Consider the following 10,530-nt stretch of genomic DNA (forward strand, 5'->3'; position numbering starts at 1 on the left):
GGCTGCAGTAAGCTCTCAAATTTAATATCTACCAGAGAAATCAACCATGTCAGCTATAGATCCCTGCCATTCACTTGAATATGCAGCCAGAGAGGCCTGAAACAAGTCTTCAAACATTAAGGCCAAAGTTTTGGAGGTGATAGGGCAGTATTAATCGCACACTGTGGTGCTCACTGGCCATTTCTATATATGATAGTCTATGCCTGTGATTCTCTGGTCAGTCAACATGGCTCAACTAGTTGGTGTCTCCTAGCTACGCACCTGGAAAAAAATCCAGAGGGTGTAACCTGCTGGAAATGGTGCCTGGCAACACCATTCTTGTAGTACCAGTCAGTTGTATTCACCCTGATCATGAAGGTCAAAGATTACAGATGGACTTGCCTATACATTTTCCTGAATGTGAGACTCCTCCACACCCAACATTCCCAACAGAGCTCAAAGCCTCAAAAGCTGGGTTGTATTACAATAGCAACTAGGGTGCTAATAATTTTAAACCCAAGAAGGCTCGGAGTGGGACAGAACAAATGAAAATTGGTTTATAAACACAGCCCTCTATTGGCAATGTGGTCCTTTATTTGAGATTTGTTGTCTCTCCAGTAATCTTTCAGTAGCTTCCGGGATTGCAACATACTGCACATGGTACCCTCTGGAGTAGTTTCTTTTCATCCCTTATTAGTCCTGGCTGCCTGTCTCTGGAAGAAGAGCCATGCTGGTGCAGATCAAGGGTTATCTTGGACCATCTGTGCAGTATTCTCTCTCTAATTAGGGCCATAAAAAGTAGCCTAAGGAAAAATAAGAACAAGGAAAAAGCATTTTATACTACCCTCTAATGCTTTGCCAGTTTCTGAGTATTTACGGCTCAGGAGAGAACTTAACCTGATGTAGCTTGTCTGCTTAGCAGATAATCCCAGGATCTCTCTTCCAAGGATCAGTCCAGTCTGCTCTGAGCCTGCACAAACTTCTTGCATCCACACCATCTTTGGCAAGGATTTTCCTAGGTCTACAGCCCGTATCATAAAGAATCATCTCCTTCTGAGGCCTCCACTGGCCTCACTTCACGGTACTCTGAACAGTCAGTCCCTGTTGACCCTCTTTTTTGCTGCTGTGAGATATGGGGACCTTCTACCTCCTGCCCATGCTGCAGCCTCCCTGCTGGGCATGTTTCTTCTCTGCCCATTGCACGTGTAATCCCGAAAGCTTTTTTTCTTCCACGCATGTTTAGTTATTCTGAGGAAGGCACAAGCTTCTCCCTTCTTGATGGTTTTGCCTGGCCCGGTGTGCTGCTTTTGGCTGGGATAGAGTTAATTTTCTTCATAGTAGGTAATATGAGGATGTGTTTTGGATTTGTGCTGAAAACAGTGTTGATAATATAGAGATGTTTTTGATATTGCTGAGCAGTGCTTAGACAGAATCAAGACCTTTTCTGCTTCTCACACCACCCCACCAGCGAGGAGGCTGGGGGTGCACAAGAAGTTGGGAGGACACAGAGCCAGGATAGCTGACCCCAGCTGACCAAAGGGATATTCCATACCATATGACATCATGATTAGCTTATAAAACTGGGAGAAAGAATCATGGAATCATAGAATAGTTTTGGTTGGAAAAGACCTTTAAGATCATCAAGTCTAACCTTTAACCTAACACTGCCAAGTCCACCACTAAACCATGTCCCTAAGCGCCACATCTACCCGTCTTTTAAATACCTCCAGGGATGGTGACTCAAGCACTTCCCTGGGCAGCCTGTTCCAATCATTGATAACCCTTTTGGTGAAGAAATTTTTCCTAATATCCAATCTAAACCTCCACTGCTGCAACTTGCGGCCATTTCCTCTCATTCTATTGCTTCTTACTTGGGAGAAGAGACCAACACCCACCTGACTACAACCTCCTTTCAGGTAGTTGTAGAGAGTGATCAGGTCTCCCCTCAGCCTCCGTTTCTTCAGGCTAAACAACCCCAGTTCCCCCAGCCGCTCCTCATAACACTTGTGCTCTAGACCCTTCACCAGCTTCGTTGCCCTTCTCTGGACACACTTCAGCACCTCAATGTCTTTCTTGTAGTGAGGGGCCCAAAACTGAACACAGTACCTGAGGTGCAGCCTCACCAGTGCTGAGTACAAGGGGGTGATCACTGCCCTAGTCCTGCTGGCCACACTTGGCCACCTGGGCAAACAGCTGGCTCATATTCAGCCGGCTGTCACCGAATAGTCTCAGGTCCTTTTCCACTGGGCAAGAAAGAGGAAGGGCGGGACATTCAGAGTGATGGCGTTTGTCTTCCAAGGAACCATCACATGTGATGGAGCCCTGCTTTCCTGGAGATGGCTGAACACCTGCCTGCGATGGGAAGTGGTGAATTAATTCCTTGTTTTGCTTTGCTTGCATGTGCAGCTTTTGCTTTATATATTAAACAGTCTATCTCAACCCACCAGTTTTCTCACTTTTTCCCCTACGATTCCCTCCTCCATCCCACTGTGGGGGGAGTGATTAAGTGGTTCTGTGGGGCTGAGCTGCTGGCTGGGGTTAAACCATGACACCAGGTTTTTTTGTATCACCAGCAAAAGGAAAACGGCCTCATTCTCACTGCTCAGCCACAGCCTTTGAAAGGAAAACACATAAACAACATGTGAAACACATATGACTGGTCTCACTGAGTTTTTTATTGTGGTTTAAAGAATCCTCTCCCTTTTTTTTTTTTTTTTTTTTCCCCCCAGCCCTCTCCACTCCAGCAGGTTGTTTTTTTTCTCAAAAAATGGCACTTCTTTTTTCAATTAAAATAGAACAAGAACCGTTTTTGAGCAAATATGTTAATTATAACTAAACATGTTTGAGGCTGAATTGTAAGGTCTCTGTGGGATAAAAGACATTCCAGTAATACTAAAAAGAAAAGATGCAGAGTCATCTAGTATGAAAGTATAAGCTAGATCTATAGTAAAGACTGCTTTAGTTCCACTCACTTCTGTACAACTGCAGCAATTTACTGCACTTGACCTTTAGCATGAGATTTAGAAAGGAAATATTTGATATTCTGCTCTATTTGTAAGAAACCTATGAGGCAGATAAGTAATACTGCCTTGTTTTCCAGATTGTTCCCTGAATAATTTCTTTGATACACAGTCAGAATTCAGAGACCTTGATTTCTTGCTCAACAGTCTCTTAGGAAGAGAGAGCCTGCCATTGAACACACTACATCTTGACATCACAAGCCCATACACACCTGTTTTCAAATTCTTCCTTAAAGTCCTTCAAGAATTACACTGAGAATCTGCACAAATCGATTCTTTAAGGGAAAAAATCTATGAATCTTGTTAAAGTAGGTGGAAATCTGCCTATCCTGGAGGTTAGCATTCTGTCTTTTCTTCCTCCAGCACTTTGTATGACTTAGGAATCAGTTCTAAATTTCACATGAAATTACCCCTACAGGAGTCCCATCATGAATGCACCATATAGTCTGCAGCAAATAAATGGATCTTTTCTGCAGTGTTCACTGGCAAGCGGTGCTGGCTGTATGTGAAGTCAGCAAAGAGTATTTTCCACTGGTTATTCTGGAACCCAGAATTCTTTCAATAATGGATGAGAAGAACATTTATTCATTTCTTGTCATCTTCATTTTACTCTAGAACTTCAATATACACATCCAGATATCTGCATATAGCCTTCCAGCTCTATTTCTGCCTTTTTTAAAGACAGAATGGAAATTGCATTTCTGGGAGCTGCTAGACCTGAGCCTTGCCGATCGATCACTATATTACAGTACAATAAAATATCTACACAAGACAGTCCATACAGTTTTCTGTAAACCATCAGATGAAGCTGCCGTACTGGGAATTGCACTAGGAGTAAGAGAGTGCTGCAAAGCTGCACATACAATGTTTTAGGCAATGTTTCAGAACTAGGGTATGATGATGACCACTGGGGAAAAAGGACCAATTTTTCAGGAAGGAGCATCTCGCAGGTAGCATTCAGGTCTTTAAGAGGCTGAATTGCATGCACGCAGTTAAGTATGAAATTCCAGAAGCCAGTCTATGATACCGGCCACTTTGTATGACCAATACTGGTCTTTCCTACAGAATAACATCTCTCATTATTAATGAGGAACACAGGCTTTCTCTTTAATCCTCCTACTCACTTGCTGTTGAATGATATTTACTGAGTAAATCACAAGTGCATACTTTTTTTTTTTCATGATTACTTTGAGTCTTGTCTTTCATTCCTTGCCTACTTGGCTACAGAAACAGTCCATGGGGCCAAGTAAAACCATTAATAACCTAGGCAGCAGAGTTTTAGACTGGATTTTGTAGTATCTATTGAAGCATGCTAATGTTTGTACATGAATACCTTGTCCAAAATGGTGTCCAAAATGAAAATGAGATTTCACAAGACCAAGCATGCTTGTGCCTCTCTATTGCTGCTTTTTTTTTCTTCCTGATGCAAGTGAATTTTGTGCAGTTTTCAGTACATAATATATTGTTAATGCATAAACTTGCTACAGATAACAGTGCTGGAGATAGCAGCGGGGATCAAGAGCTACAGTATTTTTGTGTGGAGAATTTTTATAGATGAAAAGTGCCATGAAAATGCAACACATGAATACATTATGGCCTTCTCAGCTTTCAAAGCTGTCTAAGGGCTCAGTAAATGTAATTACTTCAGCCACACACTTTCTGCATGCCATGTTAACAGAACAGAAGGAAGACACAGAGTGACTATTCCACTGTTCCACTATGGTGGAATTCAGGATCCTCAGTGCAGCAAGGAGGGCGTGCAGCAAGCTCACTACCCTGGACTTCAGCAGAGCAGACTTTGGCCTCTTCAGAGATCTGCTTGGTAGAGTACCATGGGACAAAGCCCTGGAAGGGAGAGGGGCCCAAGACAGCTGGCTAATATTCAAGGGTCATCTCCTCCAAGCTCAGGAGCGATGCATCCCAACAAAGAGGAAATCACGCAGAAACACCAAGAGGCCCCTGTGGATGAACAAGGAGCTCCTGGGCAAAGTCAAACAAAAAAAGGAAGCTTACAGAGGGTGGAAGCAAGGGCAGGTAGCCTGGGAAGAATACAGAGAAACTGTCCGAGCAGCCAGGGATCAGGTTAGGAAAGCCAAAGTCCTGATAGAAATTAGTCTGGCCAGGGATGTCAAGGACAACAAGAAAAGCTTCTATAGGTACATCAGTGATAAAAGGAAGACTAGGGAAAATGTGGGCCCCCTCCAGAATGAAACGGGTGAGCTGGTTAGACACGATATGTAGAAGGCTGAGGTACTCAGAGATTTCTTTGCCTCAGTCTTCACTGGCAAATGCTTGAGCCACACTGCCCAGGTCACAGAAGGCAGGGACTGGGAGAATGCAGAACTGCCCACTGTAGGAGAAGATCAGGTTTGAGAATATCTAAGGAACCTGAAGGTGCACAAGTCCATGGGACCTGATGAGATGCATCTGTGGGTTGTGAGGGAACTGGCGGATGAAGTGGCCAGGCCACTCTCCATCATATTTGAGAAGTCCTGGCAGTCCGACGAAGTTCCCACCGACTGGAAGAGGGGAAACATAACCCCCATTTTTAAGAAGGGTAAAAAGAAAGACCCAGGGAACTACAGGCCAGTCAGTCTGACCTCCATGCCTGGCAAGATTATGGAGCAGATCCTCCTGGAGACTATGGTCAGGCACATGGAAAATAAGGAGGTGATTGGTGACAGCCAACAAGGCTTCACTAGGGGCAAATCGTGCCTGACAAACTTGGTGACCTTCTATCTGTGAATAAGAGAAGGGCAACTGACATCATCTGCCTGGACTTATGCAAGGCATTTGACACTGTCCCGCATGACATCCTTGTCTTAAATTGGAGAGACATGGATTTGATGGATGGACCACTCAGTGGATAAGGAATTGGCTGGATGGTCGCACTCAAAGAGTCGTGACCAACGGCTCAACGTCCAAGTGGAGAACGGTGACGAGTGGTGTTCCTCAGGGGTCGGTACTGGGACTGGCACTGTTCAACATCTTTGTCGGCGACATGGACAGTGGGATCAAGTGCACCCTCAGCAAGTTTGCCGACGACACCAAGCTGTGTGGTGTGGTCGACACCCTGGAGGGAAGGGATGCCATCCAGAGGGACCTTGACAGGCTGGAGAGGTGGGCCCGTGCAAACCGCATGAAGTTCAACAAGGCCAAGTGCAAGGTCCTGCACGTGGGTCGGCGCAATCCCAACCACGACTATAGGCTGGGAGGAGAATGGATTGAGAGAAGCCCCGAGGAGAAGGACTTGGGGGTATTGATTGATGAGAAGCTCAACATGAGCTGGCAGTGTGCACTTGCAGCCCAGAAAGCCAACTGTGTCCTAGGCTGCATCACCAGCAGCGTGACCATCAGGTCGAGGGAGGTGATCCTGCCCCTCTACTGTGCTCTTGTGAGACCCCACCTGGAGTACTGCATCCAGCTCTGGGGGCCCCAGTACAGGAGAGACATGGAGCTGTTGGAGCAAGTCCAGAGGAGGCCACGAAGCTGATCAGAGGGCTGGAGCACCTCTCCTATGAGGACAGGCTGAGAGAGTTGGGGTTGTTCAGCCTGGAGAAAAGAAGGCTCCGGGGAGATCTAATTGTGGCTTTCCAGTACCTGAAGGGGCCTACAGGAAAGCTGGTGAGGGCCTGTTTATCAGGGAGTGTAGTGACAGGACAAGGGGTAATGGGTTTAAGCTGAAGGAGGGTCCATTTAGATTAGATGTTAGAAAGAATTTCTTGACTGTGAGGGTGGTGAGGCACTGGAACAGGTTGCCCAGAGAAGCTGTGGAGGCCCCCTGCCTGGAAGTGTTCAAGGCCAGGTTGGATGGGGCTTTGGGTAACGTGGTCTAGTGGAGGGTGTCCCTGTCTATGGCAGGGGGGTTGGAACTAGATGATCTTTAAGGTCCCTTCCAACCCAAACCGTTCTATGATTCTATGACTGATAAACTCCTTTGGCCCAGACTTCATTCATTCATTCACATGTAGAAAACAAAATACCTACTGAAGTACTTTTTCGCTGCCTTTATGGTGAAATTATTAAGAACCAACCTGGAATTATCAAAACAGTAAGTATTCTGGGCCATTATGTATCTGGTTCAATAGCTGACGAGATAAGCATCCCGCTTTGCCTCCAGAAATTAAAATCAGCTTAGTACAAGAGTATGGTCAATGAACATTCACGTTCACACTTGTCTGCCTGGGCTAATGCTAAGCAATTTGAGCAAAGAGTAGGTGGAGAAAAGACATTGTATTATACAGGTGGGGTTGCTGTTCAGTCTCTGTAAAGCCATCAGGTAATGTGATGAAGAGCAAGTCCAGCACAACAAGTGCCACAGGATACTTGTCTTTACTAAGGGAGAGGAGCAATGTGCTGAATTAAAGACAGAGGAATACAAGGCTGATATTACATAGGCTGCTTGATTTAGTGAGTGCTGCTCACTCACCTATCAAAGGTATCTCGGGCTAGACTAGATTCTGTATGCTGGCCCACAGTAACATCTCATTGTATATAGATTTTTCGGGCTGCTGACTTTTTATCAAGATCTCTTGAACAACAGGATAAAAGAGCAAAGTCAATAAGATTGTGTTCAAGTTACTGAAGAATCCAGTAAGTTTCTATCCATTTTTTATATAATGGCTGTGGAAGTTGTCCAGGAGCACCACAAAGTGTTTTCAGAAAAGATTGCTTTTATCTGGTTGACAGTCCTCTATTTATAGTTGGCAAATATTTCTATGGTGCAGGTTTATGAGCACTCTGTAGGCTTAAGCTTAAGCCAGTGATAACTGTGCAACAGGTTGTATGTGAGGCTTTTTTTGCTGGGAGGAACAATAGAGGATGCAGCAGTTACATTCACCTCAAGAACAGAGCTGCCAGCCAAAAGTTCCAATAGTGAAGAAAAAAATGTGTAATGCCTTAAAAAGTCAAGCTTAATAATTTGGTTTGTCAATTAACTAAAAAAAAAAAAGTAAAATAAAATAGAGAGAGGTGAGGTAAGGTACCCAAAAGCTGCGAGTCCTTTTGCTTTGGCATATTCAATGATAATGTTGAGGAAACAGATCCCAAGCAGAAAGTCAACAGTTTGCACCTCACACTGTGGGTACTTGCTGACCATAATCCCTGCTGAAGATGCAGCTATCTTTATACTCTGCCCTGTGGAACACCTTAGTACCAAAACATTGTTGAACGGATCTGGAGGACAATGACATTACAACATTGTGTGCTTCCTTGGACACTTGTGCACCAGTCAAACAGTTGGGGGGGGGGGGGGGGAGGGAGGAGGAAGTGAGCCCTAAAACTTAGGCAATGTGGAAGAGATCTTTTTCAAAACTGGGACAAGAACAAGAATGTGAGCTTTCAATGTCTCTGAGAAATTGCAGGGGTTTACATGCTATTCTTAATAGTGCTGTGAATATCAGCTCTTCTTTCGCTAAAGATGTTAAGCTGCCCCAGCATCTTCTGTCGTTCGGGTCGGTCCATCATTTACTACATGTGAACTGTCACATTAGATCTTGGACATGTTCCCTGCAGACTGATCCTTTGTACCCCAGGCAAGCACGCACTCGGTGTGTAAAGTACATACAGGAGGGAATTTGAACAATCAACCACAGAGAGTGTCACTGACATCCCATGGGAGTCTGTATCTCTCAGAGATGGATTACATGATCCTTTCAGAGCAGAGATGATAAGGGAAAATAAGGAGAATCATGGCAGTATTTGAAATGTATATCTTGCACATGCCTTGCTCTCTATCTAATATGCCCACTTCTTTGGGAAACATGGGGCTATTTATTCATGTTGAAATAAAACTGAAATATAGAGGCATATGAATAATTGGAGGAAACTTTTTAAGGGTAGATATGTAAAGCTTGTGAGAGTTTGTCAAGGGCGAGACAATGCGTATGACAACCTGTACTGTATCTGGATACTGGGGGTTTTTTAAGAACCAAGGAGACAGTTTTTACCCTATTTGATACCCCCAGACTCACTCACGTGCTTCGCCACACAGTGTTTGCATTCATCAAGATTCATCTTCCCTTCTCTGCAGGGAGATCACTGCTGGCCTGGGACATTTGGGAAAAAAGTTGTGTCAGTCTGCACTCTGCTGCTGCTCACAGTTACAACTCTTGGGGGTTACTGGTGATGTCCCTGGGTGTCCCCCTGGACTTGGCTCCATGCATCTGCACCATCTTCAGGATGTGCCTCCACTTTTGGGATCTTTTCTCCAGACAGGTTGTTTACCACCTTCTTTCCAGGCACCATTTCTTCTCAAAATCGCTTCTTTTCAAGTATATGTCTTCTCTTCTTTCCAGACTGACCCCCCACAGTTTTCCCAGTCTGAATGGTCTACATACAGAAGCACAGTAAATGATCAGCCTCCTATCTGGTGGTCCTTTTTCATGTCTTTTTACTGATAGGAGGATTTAGGATGTGTCATTTCTGTTTAGACCAGAGGTTATCAAAATTTATAGCCAGCCTCTACTGGTTGCAGCTAGGAAGTAGCAGACTTCTGCTTGAGCGTTCAGAAGTTCAATTTCAGACATTTCCCACAAACACACATGCACCCAATTATCTGCCGTCTGTCGGCTTTCACAGTTTAAGCTATTTTTTTGCCTATGACAGGTTTACAATTTGAAAAAAAAATGTATGGATCACTAGATGAGAAATATCATTCAGGAAATTTCAGCAGTCTTAAATTTTTGTCTCCAGAAGGTATCACTGGAGTCAGGTGATACCTTTTCTGAAATTTCTGTCTATGGTTTAATAATGAAGCGCCCCCTCTTCTATCCTTTAATCTCAAAAACTGCTTAAATTTGATACTTTCATAAGCCCATCAGAGAGTATTCAAGAGCAAACAGCCCTGACTCTTCTTACCTCTAGCATTTTTTTCTCCCTTTTTATCATTTTAGTTGTTGGAGAGACAAATTATGATGGCTACTGTTTTGCCCAACACAGCTGTGTTTTCTGCTACAGAACTGAGGTCTCTGACTGTAATGCACTCGTTGCTGGGAGGTTGAGACCAGAGGAGGTCCTGTTGCACACATACTTGGAGGGCAGAAGCAGAAATCTTTGCTGATTTTGACTTTGACTATAAGCTTCTATAGGCAGGGCAGCATAGCTTCTCTTTTGCTTGTTAATTTAATCTATGGGAGTCTTGAAAATGATTAGTTAATAATAGTTTTCAATGTACGTGTAAAAACTTTAGAATTTTTTTAACTGTCAGATTGTTGTGATGATTGAGGGTGAGACATTTCTGGCACGGAGTGGTTGGTCTCCCTGCCTTGTCCTCACTCTTCATTAGCAATGGAGACCGAACTGTGTAGTGTGAAAGTAAACATTTCAAAGTTCATAGCTCAGCAGCTGGTGAGTCACTCCCGAGCCAAGGGGAATGTCAATAAGAGGAGATGCACTGTGAGAGGTGATTAGTTTCTGTGGAGAGATTCAGTGATTCATTATCAGGTCTTGCTGCATTTTAATTGAAAAGGTTAGAAAACAATGTTTTGACCTAGCGGTTAATAAGGAAAATAACACATTTTCTTAGCTGAAA

Source organism: Balearica regulorum, chromosome 2 (genome assembly GCF_011004875.1).
Source record: "Balearica regulorum gibbericeps isolate bBalReg1 chromosome 2, bBalReg1.pri, whole genome shotgun sequence".
Classification (NCBI taxonomy): domain Eukaryota; kingdom Metazoa; phylum Chordata; class Aves; order Gruiformes; family Gruidae; genus Balearica; species Balearica regulorum.